The following is a 13,198-nucleotide window of genomic DNA, read 5'->3' on the forward strand; positions in this document are numbered from 1 at the left end:
CATGTGACAGAAGCCATAACAGATCATAAGTCTGTTGGTTATTCAAACTTTATCTGGAGACCTAATAGAGAAATCCCATCCTTACCCATTCTGGTTTTTCATCACTCTCATCCCTACATCTAGACTCCTGACTCTTATCTGCCTCCTGACAAGCCTTTTGATAGTATCAAGTCTCCAGGAGCTTGTCAGGACGGGGACAGGATTGGACCCGAATGCAGAACGCAGGCACTGAAGTACTAGGGGTAGGACAGGATGGGGATGCCGTGGCATGCAGGGGCTTATGCAGGCGGGGCTGGATCCCCGATTTCGTGATAGGGCAGGAGGATCCCAGAGCTCGTGGCGGGCCGCATGGATCCCGGGCAGGGCCACCTCCCAGGCTAAAAACACGGAGGCATCTGCAAGGAGCGGACACCTGGGCAGGTGCGGGGCACAACCCTTAGTGAGCAATGGGTGGAAAGGGCAGAATCCCCACCGGGCAGCGGCAGTCCAGCCGGGCCTGCCTGAGGGAGGCAAGGAATCAGAAGAAAGCTGCGTCCAGCGTGAGCAGTAGGGCTACCGTGATACACCGGTTTATTGGGAAGGGCAACCAACAGCGTGACAGCGCAGGCAAGGCGACTAAGGCGGAACAGCGGGACCAGCGCACACGAGAGAAGCAGTGGAACAAGTCCAACCGGACAGAACATATGCAGAAGAGGCCGGCAACAGGGCAAAACAGGATTCCGAGCAGGCCGGCAACCAGGGAAAGAGCAGAATTCAGAGCCGGCAGCCCAGGTACAGATCGGGTTAAACCGGCTTCGGAGTAGGACAACCCACACCCAGGCTCAGTCCCCGAGTCCCTTATAAACACCTGCCCCCTATTAGGCTACAGCTGTCCCTCCTTAAGTCAAGACGATCCAATGGCTGCGGGTGACAGGAGGGCTGGCTGGAGGAAGAGAAGAATGCTTAGATTCATGGTACTTTGCTTCCACTATTGCGGAAGGATGGAGATGATTTGATTGGACAGGTTCCAGCTGAAACATGCTAGGTCTGAAGTCCTGACAAATCACATAACTAGGGCTGTGGACAGTATTTCAATAAATAGCAGGGAAGTGGGTTCAACAGATTGGAATTGGAATGTTTTTATTATTGCCATAGGTACCGCAATAGTGAATGTTTTTGCATGTATACCCTTGAGACAAATCAAATCATATCGTTACACAGTGTAATGAGGTAGGATAAGGTAAAACATTAATAATGCAGAAGGTGTAGAATAATGTGCAGAATAATTACAATAGAATTAAGGAAAAGTATGGATGAAATAATAGCATCCATGACATCACTGACGAGCGCTGCCTCAAAAAGGCAGCATCCATCATGAAGGACCACCACCACCCAGGACATGCCTTCTTCCCATTTCTACCATCATGGAGGAGGTACAGGAGCCTGAAGGCACACACTCAATAGTTCAGCGACAGCCTCTTCCCATCTGACATCGGATTTCTTACTTATTTAACTTTTTTATACTATTTTTATAGAAATCTAACTGTGATTTACTGGTTTTATTATAATGTATTACGATGTACTTCTCGAGCATAACACATTTCAAGACATATAGCAGTGATATTAAACCTAATTCTTTTTGTGAATATTAAAGAGGATACAAAGAGTACTTTTACAGATGTATAAACAGTAAAAGAGAGTGTAGAATGGATATTGGACCTCTGGGAAATGACACTGGAGAAGTTGTCAGACACACTGAAACGGCAGAGAACTGTACACGTACTTTGTGTCAGTCTCCAATGTTTTCCGACATGAAGAGATGCCAGAAATTGAAGCCTGGGCGGCATTGAGTATCATCACTTTTAATAAGGAGATATTGCTTGGAGAGTTGTAAATCCTGACGGTGGATGGACAAGACATCACGGATTCGCAAAAAGAGGCTGAAGCGATTGTGAAGGCATTCACAGTGCAAGAATAATTAGTCAGGAATTGCTCCCCGTGACCGGGAAATCACAAATGTCACTCTACTCCTGAGGAACACAGGAAGGAAAAAGATAGGAAATTATTGTTTGCTGACCAAGATTGCAGTGGACGGTGCAATTTGAGAGTCCATGCTACGGATGAGGTATAAGTGCATCTTGGTTCTTACTTCTCCTAACAGTAAGAGTGTTCACTTTGATTGTGTAAATATGTGGATTTCATCTCCAGGCACAGTGAGTATATAAGATCCCCATTTGAATACACTAAGATATGAACTGTTTGTTCATAGTCACAGTGCATTGATTACTCTTCACAAACATGTTTATCCAAATATTTGCGCCATTGCAAAATACTCCATTTGAGGTTGTTCCCCTCCCTGAATCACAATATATAGGGGACAACCACCGAAATCTGATACAGCAGCTCAAAGAAAGCAACTTCGATTTCTTCGTTACAGGTAAATCTGATTTGTCTGAGTCTTTCTGAAATAATTATTGACAAGCATTAAATGGAGATGGCTTCATTGGTAAATTGGCAGATGATGAAACAATTGATGGAGCTGTGGATAGTGTGGAGAACTGGCAATAAATACAGCAAAATGTAGATCAATTGCAGATATAGGCTGGGAAATGGCAAATGGAATTTGACCCAGATAAATGTGACGAATTGCACCTCAGTAAGGCAAACGCAAGACAGAACACTGTTATGGGCAAGGTCCTTTGGTGTTGCTGAGCAGAGAGATCATGGCATCCTAGTTCATTGCTAGTTGTAAGTAGCTACACAAGTTGGTATGTTGTTTAGAAATAGGCGTACAACATGCTTGCATTTATTATTCAAATAATTTAGCTCAATTCTCATGTTCCTACTTTGTAAGACTCTCGTTGGGCCACATCTGGATGACTGCATACAGTACTGGTCGCCCCACACTTGGAAGGATGTGGAGGCGTTGGAGAGGGTGAAGAATATGTTTACCAGGATGCTGCTTCATTTAGAGGGTGTGTGCTATCACAGGAGGCGTAATAAAATGTTGTTTCCACTGGAGCTCCAAAGGCTGAGGGGTAATCTGATAGAGGATTGCAGGAAGATGGAGGGTATGGACATGGTATAGGCAGGAAGGATTAGTGTTTGGGTGTTTTTGATTTGCTTTATAGCTAGTTCATCACAACATTGTGGCCCTAATGGCCTGCTGTTGTGCTGTACTCTTCATTGTTCTATGTTCTCCTTAGTTCTCAAAGCATTTTCATAGCAAACTGACCCATTTGACAGTTACCTTGTAGCTGTTGGTTAAATCCTTTGCGATTTACAATTTGCTATTTCTAAACTCAAGGTAAAGATTCCAATTAGAATTTTAAATCTCTCACAATATCATTAGACATGTTGGCTCCTAAACTACACAAGCAGCAATGACGTTAAATTAGTTTCGACATTCCATGTTCATGAGATGTTCTTCTGCACACCATTGATTTAACATGTGGTAATTTGAGTTAATAGCACCTTTCTGTCACCTTAAACAGTCTGACATATCACAGAAACAAATATTTTCACCCATAGAACTGCCAAAGATCAGATGACTTATCTTTAAACGCTGGAATCTCTTGTACATGAAAGTCGCTGAAGGTTCTGAGATTCTCAAACCACCCTGCCTGGCACATGTGATCAATCCATGGTCAAGGTCACTAAGATCTCATTTCTCTTCTATGCTGATGTTTGGTCTCAACAGCAAATGAATCTCTTGACCATTCCTGCATGCTTTTATGCATTAAGTTACATCGAAAATTTTGGATGATGAGATATCGGCACTAACAAGTGTAGTGGGATGTACGGGTGTCCATAATAAAGTGGCCACTGAATGTATTATGCTCTGATTGGGCTGTCCTGAACCATTTCTCTGTCACTGAGGTATTTTAGAAGTAGAGTTTCTGATAAATTGAAAAAACAGCATCCAATCTCACTCATGCAGCAACGTTACGACAATGTGATTGATAATGACACTGATAGAAAGGACAAGGACTGAACACCAGGGAGAACTTGCCCATCTTTTCCAAGGTACATGGAAATCACTCAAGAGGCTTTAACATCTCTGTCTGGATTGCTTCAGAGCTGCATTGAAATAGCATCCTAGAATTTGAACTGTTCACAAGATTGGACCTTGAACCCATTCTATAGACTCAAGGGAAGAATCACACCACCTGGTCACACTTGACACTGATACGAACTCAGCATAAAAACAACTTTAGGGAAATGGAAAACAATCAGCTCAGCAAAGGCAGCAGTACAGGAACTTGCAGCTCATACGGAATGGAATCTAAATTCAAACTCTCTGTGATTAAAGAAGAGAATAGTAATTTTAATGTTATTCTATCTACAATTGAAGGGTGTTCTAAAGTAGTCTTCAAGGCTACTAGAGTCTGTACTTCTGCAGATAATCTATTACCTTGTGACAGGTATCTGATTGTACAAGACAATATGTGGGAACTGAATTCAGCACAGATATACTATAGCCTATTGTTGAACACACACAACTTAAAACTACAAAAATACAGTATTGCCTTTAAAACTGAACTGATTTACTGTCCCAGCTATCCAACGATAAGTCATTCTTGTCCTATAGAAGGATGTCTGTATTCACTTTACCTGTATTCTCAGTTTTCTGAAATATTCTACCTCTCAATTTGTAGTTTCCAAAAGTCATAGGAGCAGAATTAGGCCATTTAAACCCAAAGGGTTTGCCCCACCATTCCATTTTGGCTGATTTATTATCCCTCTCAACCTCATTTGCTTCCCCTGGTCAGGAACCTTTCACAAACATACTAATGAATAATCTATCAATCTCCACTTTACACATCCCCAATCACTTAGCTTCACAGCTGTCTGTGGCAAGCAATTCCAAAGATTCATCACCTTCTGGCTCGAGAAATCCCTCCTCATCCCTGTTGTAAAGGGACATACTTCTACTCCAAGGCTGTACCGTCTGGTCCCAAACTCCACCACCACAAAATACATCCTCTCTACTTCAACTCTATCTAGGTCTTTCAATATCCATAAGCTTTCAATGTCCTTCTTTTCTCTTTACCAGAGCTATCAAAAGTGAGATACCTTCCTCCAGATAATGGCCTTCCAAAAAACACTTGTCGTCCTGGTGTTTCTCCTGCTGCTTGTTAACACTGAGTTTTCCAAAGCCCAAATGTCCAGTCGTCATGAAACCAGATTAAACAGTAATGCAGAGGGAATTTCTTCACAGGTAGGATTGTCTTACCTCCACTTCTTTAACAGTGTTCATTGTTGAATTTTCTTTACAGATATACAACCAAACGAAACAACATTCCTCTACAACGTGCTCCAACCACAGAACATTGATCGCACAAAGCACATAAAACTAAATATTGTCAAAAATAAGTGCATAAAATATAATTCACAATGCATGCAGTGTGCAGCACATTAAAAAAAACAACTAACAGTAAAGAGCTCACTGTCTTGTGATGAGAGGTCGGGAGTGGCAGGGCATTCATTGGTTTTGTAACCTAATGAAAGAAGCTATTACCCAGTCTAGCAGTCATAGTTCTCAAGCCAGTGCCTCCTTCCCGATGATTATAGGTCAAAGAGATTGGGAGATATGTGCCAGGGATCCTCAATGATGCTTTGGGATTTGACTAAATCAAATGTGTCAGATCATTAATATTCCAAACAACATTTTATTTAAAGTCAAACATCTATTTTTTGATATAATGAACATACTGAAATGCAATAAAAAAACATTAATTTTTCCAAGTCAAATTGAGTTTATTCTTATTATCATAAGTTCAGTGAGGTACGGATTCAGTACCAAGGAAAATTTGCATGCAGCAACATCACAAAGATGAAGGGACAGACAGCACACAGAATATAGATTATGCATTAGCTCTTCCTTAAGTCATGCCATATGCAATAAAGTCGATTTGCCATCATGAGTATATATTTTCAGAAGTTAATTGGCTGGAATAGTAATGAATGGGAGATTGGTTTGACTAGACAAAATAGATGAATGTCACTTGAGGCAGGCATCCCCAACAGGGCTGAAAACATTGTCAATTACAATTTCCCACGAGACGTTACTCACGGACAGTTATAGAAAATCGGGTTGGTCTTGCAATGGAAATGTTCCCATGATAGTTCAGGGTTTATTCATCGAGAAGATACTTTGATTGATGCACCAGTTGGGTGGGAGGTGGACGGGGTAATATTTTGGTAATATTTTCTGAGGAGCTGACTGGTCAAACTAAACAGTGAGAACTGGTGCCGAATACTTTCCTGTGTTCAATGGTGGGTGAGGTTCACCAATGACGGACTGGGCCATATTTAGTACTTATTACAGGCTTTTCCGTACAATGGCATTGATGCTTCCATATCAGGCCAAGATGAAACCAGTCAATAAACTCTCTAACAGACATCTGTAGAAATTTGTTAATGTTTCAGATAATAATTCAAATTTTGTCAAGCTTCCAAGAAAGCATAGCATTTTTGGTGACATTCCAAATCTCCTCAAATTCCTATTGAAATATAGCCGCCGTCTCACCTTCTTTACAGCTGTATCAATATGTTGGGTCCAGGTTAGCTCCTCGGACATACTGGCCCCCAGGAACTTTAAATGGCTCCCTCACTGCATTTCTGATCCCTCCATGAGGATTGGTGTGTGTCATTCACACAACTATAATGTGTCATCTGTCCTCATACCCGAACTCTATATTCTCAAACCCGACCTCCGGAAAACACGGTGAGGAATTCTTCCATGGGCAAGAAAGTCAATGGTCTGAGATAACTGAGCTGCAAGTTGAATTCACAATTCTTTGTTTCTTGTCAATTCACAGGAAAATATGAGCGAAAGTCTGAGAAGCAGATTCCGAACATACAACAGGTGACTTTGTGGTTTGTTAGAAGTAAAGGTCTGTTAAGATCTATTAAGAACTGTGCATTCCAGTGATCCACCACTCTCTGAATAAAAAAAAAACCCTACGCCTCACATGCCCTTTGAACACACGCCTTCTCACTTTAAATGCCTGCCCTTTGATATTTGACATTTCAACCCCGGGAATCAGATACTCCCTGTCTACTCTATCTATGCCTCTTTTAAACTTATAAACCTTCATCGCAATTCCCCTCAGGCTATGGTGCTCCAGAGGAAACAACTCACCGTCCTTTCCAATTGTATCCAGTCTCAATTGTAAGCTAAGCTTTCGCTGAGGAAATACAGCTCCAGAAATATGATTTTTATTTCTGCATGTGTGTGTGTGGCAAATATCCATCGACATTTCCTGGTACATGCTTCAGAGCATCGACTGATGATAAGAGGGTGTTCACCATGACACTGGAGTAAACTCTAGATGTCACATTCTCCTGTGTAGTAAAGGACTTCAATTTGCTGCATCCTACTACAAGTTCTGAGTTATCATAATTCAAAAATGAGCAATGCTAAAAGTTCACGTGCAACGGTTGTATTTATATTTTCTGCCCATTACACTACTGGTGTTTTTGGCAGCAATAAAGGTCTTCCTTCTCTGGCTGTGTTCAGTGCTTCCTTCATCATGTCAGTGTTACGCCTGTGACAATAGACAATAGGTGCAGTAGACCATTCGGCCCTACAAGCCTGCACCGCCATTTTGAAATCATGGCTGATCAATTACTATCAATACCCTGTTCCTGCTTTGTCCCCATATCTCTTGATTCCCTTATTCATGATACCTATCTAGCTCCTTCTTGAAAGCATCCAGAGAATTGGTCTCCACTATCTTCCAAGGCAGTGCATTCCAGACCCCCACAACTCTCTGGGAGAAGAAGCTTTTCCTTAACTCTGTCCTAAATGACCTACCCCTTATTCTCAAACCATGCCCTCTGGTACTGGTCTCTCCCATCATCTGGAACATATTTCCTGCCTCTATCTAGTCCAATCTCTTAATAATCTTACATGCTTCAATCAGTTCCCCTCTCAATCTCCTTAATTCCAGCGTGTACAAGCCCAGTCTCTCTAACCTCTCTGCGTAAGACAGTCCAGACACCCCAGGAATTAACCTCGTGAATCTACGCTGCACTTTCTCTACAGCCAGGATGTCCTTCCTTAACCCTGAAGACCAAAACTGTACACAATACTCCAGGTGAGGTCTCACCAGGGCTCTGTACAAATGCAAGAGGATTTCCTTGCTCTTGTACTCAATTCCCTTTGCAATAAAGGCCAACATTCCATTAGCCTTCTTCACTGCCTGCTGCACTTGCTCATTCACTTTCAGTGACTGATGAACAAGGACTCCGAGATCTCTTTGTATTTCTCCCTTACCCAACTCTAAACCGTTCAGATAATAATCTACCTTCCTGTTCTTACTCCCAAAGTGGATAACCTCACACTTATTCACATTAAACGCCATCTGCCTAGTATCTGCCCACTCACCCAGCCTATCTAAGTCACCCTGAATTCTCCTAACATCCTCATCACATGTCGTACTGCCATCCAGCTTAGTATCATCAGCAAATTTGCTGATGTTATTTTTTATGTCTTCATCCAAATCATTAACGTAAGTGGTGAACAGCTGTGGTCCCAATACCGTGCCCTGTGGCACCCCACTAGTCACCCCCTGCCATTCCGAGAAACACCCATTCACACCTACACTTTGCTTTCTATCTGCCAACCAGTGTTCTATCCATGTCAATGTCTTCCCCCTGATGCCATGAGCTTTGATTTTACCCACCAATCTTCTACGTGGGACCTTATCAAATGCCTTCTGAAAATCAAGGTACACTACATCCACTGCATCTCCCCCGTCTAACTTCCTGGTTACATCCTCGAAAAACTCCAACAGATTAGTCAAGCATGATTTACCCTTGGTAAATCCATGCTGGCTTGGCCCAATCCTATCACTGCTATCTAGATATGCCACAATTTTATCCTTAATAATGGACTCCAGCATCTTTCCCACCACCGATGTCAGGCCGACAGGTCGATAGTTCTCTGTTTTCTCCCTCTTCCTTTTTGAGAAATGCAAGATCGCTATTAAGGCAGGGTAGGAGACCCAGGAAATGAGTGAGATAAGTTTGGAATGTCCTGGCCCCCAGCGATACAACGCCACGGAAAAGGTCATTGTTTCTTGGAGGCGGAATTGTGTATTGAGTACTCTGCTTCATGGAAGCCCTCAGGCAATGTGGGCAGGTTAGGGGATGGCATCATTCCACCCTGAGTGACATCTGAGACCCTATGAGTGGGGATAAAAGAGGGTCTGGGGAACAGCTCCTTGAGACGCACCAGAAGAAAGGCTAGAACTCCTGTAACAGCGTAATAGTGAAAGCCGGCGGAAAATCCCACGTAGAAATATAGAAATATAAAACCATAAATAATTAAATAATAATAAATTATGCCAAGTGGAAGTAATCAGTGATTCAAAGTCATTTTATTCGTGACAACATTAATTCGTTATCAGCTAAGCACTGTTTCTGAGTTTAGTCTATTCATTTACTATATTAATAATTCACATGTCAAGACAAGACAAGGTAAAGGAGCAGAAGTAGGCCATTCGGCCCCTTGAGTCCGCTCCGCCACTTCACCATGAGCTTAAGTATTCTCCCATCTCCAATTTCCGACTTTTTCCCCATATTCCTTGATACCCTGACTAATTAGATTCTCATCAATCTCCTCCTTAAACACCCTCAATTATTGGGCCTCCACACTGCATGTGGCAAAGAATTCCATAATTTCACGACCATGATGCCTCAAACAGAATTACAGGACAATGAGTTCCAATCAATTTGTAATCAATGCCCACATTACACAATAATCCGTTTTGCTTTGGTATCATACTACAAACTTTCTCAATGTTTCTGTTGACATGTCACTCATTAAGTGAATACCAAATCGTCAGTCCTGTTGAAGTGCTTTGAAGTGCTTTGTAATTTAATTAAAATTGTCATTTGATAACGTATATTGATAACTTTCAACAAAAGTAATCAGTCTATAATATTAGCTAAGCAGAGTCTGCTGTGTCACATATCGGGGAATATTTCTGTTCTCTTGATAAAACTAGATCTATGTAAAGGCAACAAAGGAACACATTATGAACTTTAATTAATATTGTATAATACAATAGTTGTATCTAGTCTCAATTGTAAGCCAAGCTGACACTGAGGAAATACAGCTCCAGAAATAATATTTTTATTTCTGCAAGGAGTATGGGTGTGTGGCAAATATCAAGCAGCATTTCCTGGTGCATGATTCCGAGCACACGACTGATGATAAGAGGATGTTCACCACGACATTGGAGTAAACTCCAGATGTCTCTTTCTTCTGTGCAGTAAAGGAATTAAATTTTCTGCATCCTACTACAAGTTCTGAGTTATCATAATTCGAAAACGAACAATGCTGAAAGTCAAATGCAACTGTTCTATTTATATTTTCTGCCCATTACACTACCGGTGTTTTTGGCAGCAATAAAGGTCTTCCTCTCTGGTTGTGTCCAGGGCTTCCTTCATCATGTCAGTACTTCCACTTAGCTTTCTCTACTGTCTAGTATGCATTTCATGTGGAGACTCAGGAAAACAGTTACACTCAGATGTAGAATTATTCTTTATTGCGTTTCCAGACCAGTTTTGATTTACCAGTCTGAATTTTTATTGCTAAACTGAAACCCTGAACGGGCAGGACCCATGGACATCTCTTCGCCTGGTCTCTACTTATTTACCTGTTCGGTATGGCTGATACTACCAAGAGCTAAAGCAGAAGGCCCTGACTCCAGACAACATAGAACTCAGGGTCATTGAGGCACATGGTCCTTCAAACCTGATGACATGTCTGTGGTCTTCTTGCAGCCCTTTATTTATTGCCATCCCTTATTTCAAGCATTGGCACAATTTAACATTCATCATAATCCACTTCCTCTTGTTCCAAACCTTTATGTGTCAGGTTTTTTTTTTATCCTATTCAATATTAATCATTTGTTGTATTCCAGGTTTTAAGGTACTATGCTTTCAGTAACAAATGAATATTTCTGAACTTGTGTTGTAGATGGCGAGCTGGCCAAAAGGAACGAGCACTCCCAGCAATGATCCATCGGAAGGAATTCAGTCTGCCAGAAACTTCAGTCAGACAGACAGACTGAACGACATACTTTATTGATCCCGAAGGAAATTGGCTCTCGTTACATTCACACTAAGCAGGAATTGTGTAGAAATATAGCAATATTTAACTAGAAATAATTAAATAATTATAAATTATGCCAAGCAGAAATAATCAGTGATTCATAGTCACTTTATTTGTGACAACATTAATTCGTCATGAGCTAAGTACTGTCTCTGTTATAGTCTATTCGTTTACTCTATTAATAATTCATATTACATTTCAAGCAAGGTAAAGGTGCAGAAGGAGGCCATTCGACCCATTGAGTCTGCTCTGCCACTCCACCATGAGCTGAACTATTCTCCCATCTAGATCCAATTTCCGACTTTTTCCCCATATCCCTTGATACACTGACTAATTAGATACCTATCAATCTCCTCCTTAAGCACCTTCAATGATTGGGCCTCCACACTGTATGTGGCAACGAATTCCATAATTCCACCACCATCTGGCTAAAAATATGTACCTTTTGCGATAATTTGATGAGAATGCCAGTAGGATAGATAAAGGGGATGCAGTGTATTTTGTATATCTGGGCGTTAAGAAGTCCTTTGACACAAGTGCCACACAGAAGGCTGCGTATTTAATTAAGAGCCCATGATATTACAAGAATGTTACTAACATGGGTAGTACATTGGCTGATTGGTAGGAGGCAGCGAGTGGGAATAAATGGATCCTGTTCTGGTTGGCTGCCAGTGGCTAGTGGTGATCCGCAGGGTTCCTATGGGGCCACTTATTTTTATGCTGTATATAATGACTTAGATGAAGGAATAGATGGTTTTCCTGCCAGGTTTGCAGATATTAGGAATATTGGTGGAGGGACATGAAATGTTGAGGAAACAGATATGATAGAAACATAGAAACACGGAACTACTGCACAATACAGGCCCTCCAGCCTACAAAGCTGTGCCGAACATGTCCTTACCTTAGAAATTTTGCATTATGCCGATGACCTTTTGCTTTATATTCCTAATGTTGAGACTTTATTAGCTATCGTACATTCTTTTGTCTCCTGTTTTAGTCAGTATTCAGGATAAGAGTGAACTTTTTCTATTGAATCATTTAGTATCAATTAATACTAACCTTCCTTTTAAAATTGTAAGAAATAAACTTACTTATTTGGATGGAACAATTACTAAGAACCATAAATAGTTATTTAAAGAAAATTTGGGCCTGGGACCCCAAGATCCCTCTGATCCTCCTCACTGCCAAGAGTCTAGGCATTAACTCTACATTCTGCCATCATATTTGACCTACCAAAATGAACCAGGCCACACTTATCTGGGTTGAACTTCATCTACCATTTCTCAGCCCAGTTTTGCATCTTATTAATGCCTCATCTCATTAAATTACCTCGTCTCAGTCATTTATAAAAATCACGAAGAGTTGGAGTCCCAGAATAGATCCCTGAGGCACAACACTGGACTCTGGCCTCCATGCAGAATATGACCCGTCTCCAAGCACATTTTGCCTTCTTGGGCTAAGTCAGTTCAGGATCCACAAAGCAATGTCTCCTTGGATCCCATGTATCCTTACTTTCTCATGGGGTTGAGGAGGAGATAAAACAAAGGATCATCAGTGATTGAATGGCAGAGCTGATTCAATGGGCCCGATTATCTCATTCTGCTCTTATGTCATATGGTCTTAAATAAGTATGTCTAAAATTAATTATTTATAATAATTTTGTGTTTAATGGGGACAATCTCAAGAGCACAGATATTAGGTATGGTGAATAAATGTTGCCAATATCAGTAGTAACCACTTCCAGTCTTACAATAAATGCTAATGAAGAACACATTGTATGTATGTTTCATTGATTGTTAATTATTATTACAAGTGTTGCACTATTTCACATTTCTTTAACACACATTATACAGTGTTGAACTTCTATTGGCTGGAACTTTTGGTAGTGACACTACGTTTCTGACCTTGTGCTGTTGATCAGTTTTAACCCAGATGCTCACTGTAACTTGCGGAGAAGATATTCCTAATGTCACTTTCAGGGTCTATGGTGCAGCTGTCTGAAAAAAATGAACAGCACAAATGTCATTATTGTAATCGACATATGGCAACATACATCATCTCCAATAACTATATGATTTTCACTCCAAT

General features: G+C 41.1%; 1 long non-coding RNA gene across 1 annotated transcript; it reads left to right on the forward strand.

Annotated features, from left to right (window-relative positions):
- Nucleotides 1-2,386: 2,386 nt before the first annotated feature.
- Nucleotides 2,387-12,994, forward strand: LOC132389209 (uncharacterized). The gene is made up of 4 exons (XR_009510448.1): nucleotides 2,387-2,416; nucleotides 5,036-5,200; nucleotides 6,804-6,850; nucleotides 10,976-12,994. It is a non-coding gene; the product is annotated as an uncharacterized LOC132389209 (long non-coding RNA).
- The last annotated feature ends 204 nt before the right edge of the window (nucleotides 12,995-13,198 follow it).

Source organism: Hypanus sabinus, unplaced genomic scaffold (assembly GCF_030144855.1).
Source record: "Hypanus sabinus isolate sHypSab1 unplaced genomic scaffold, sHypSab1.hap1 scaffold_501, whole genome shotgun sequence".
Classification (NCBI taxonomy): domain Eukaryota; kingdom Metazoa; phylum Chordata; class Chondrichthyes; order Myliobatiformes; family Dasyatidae; genus Hypanus; species Hypanus sabinus.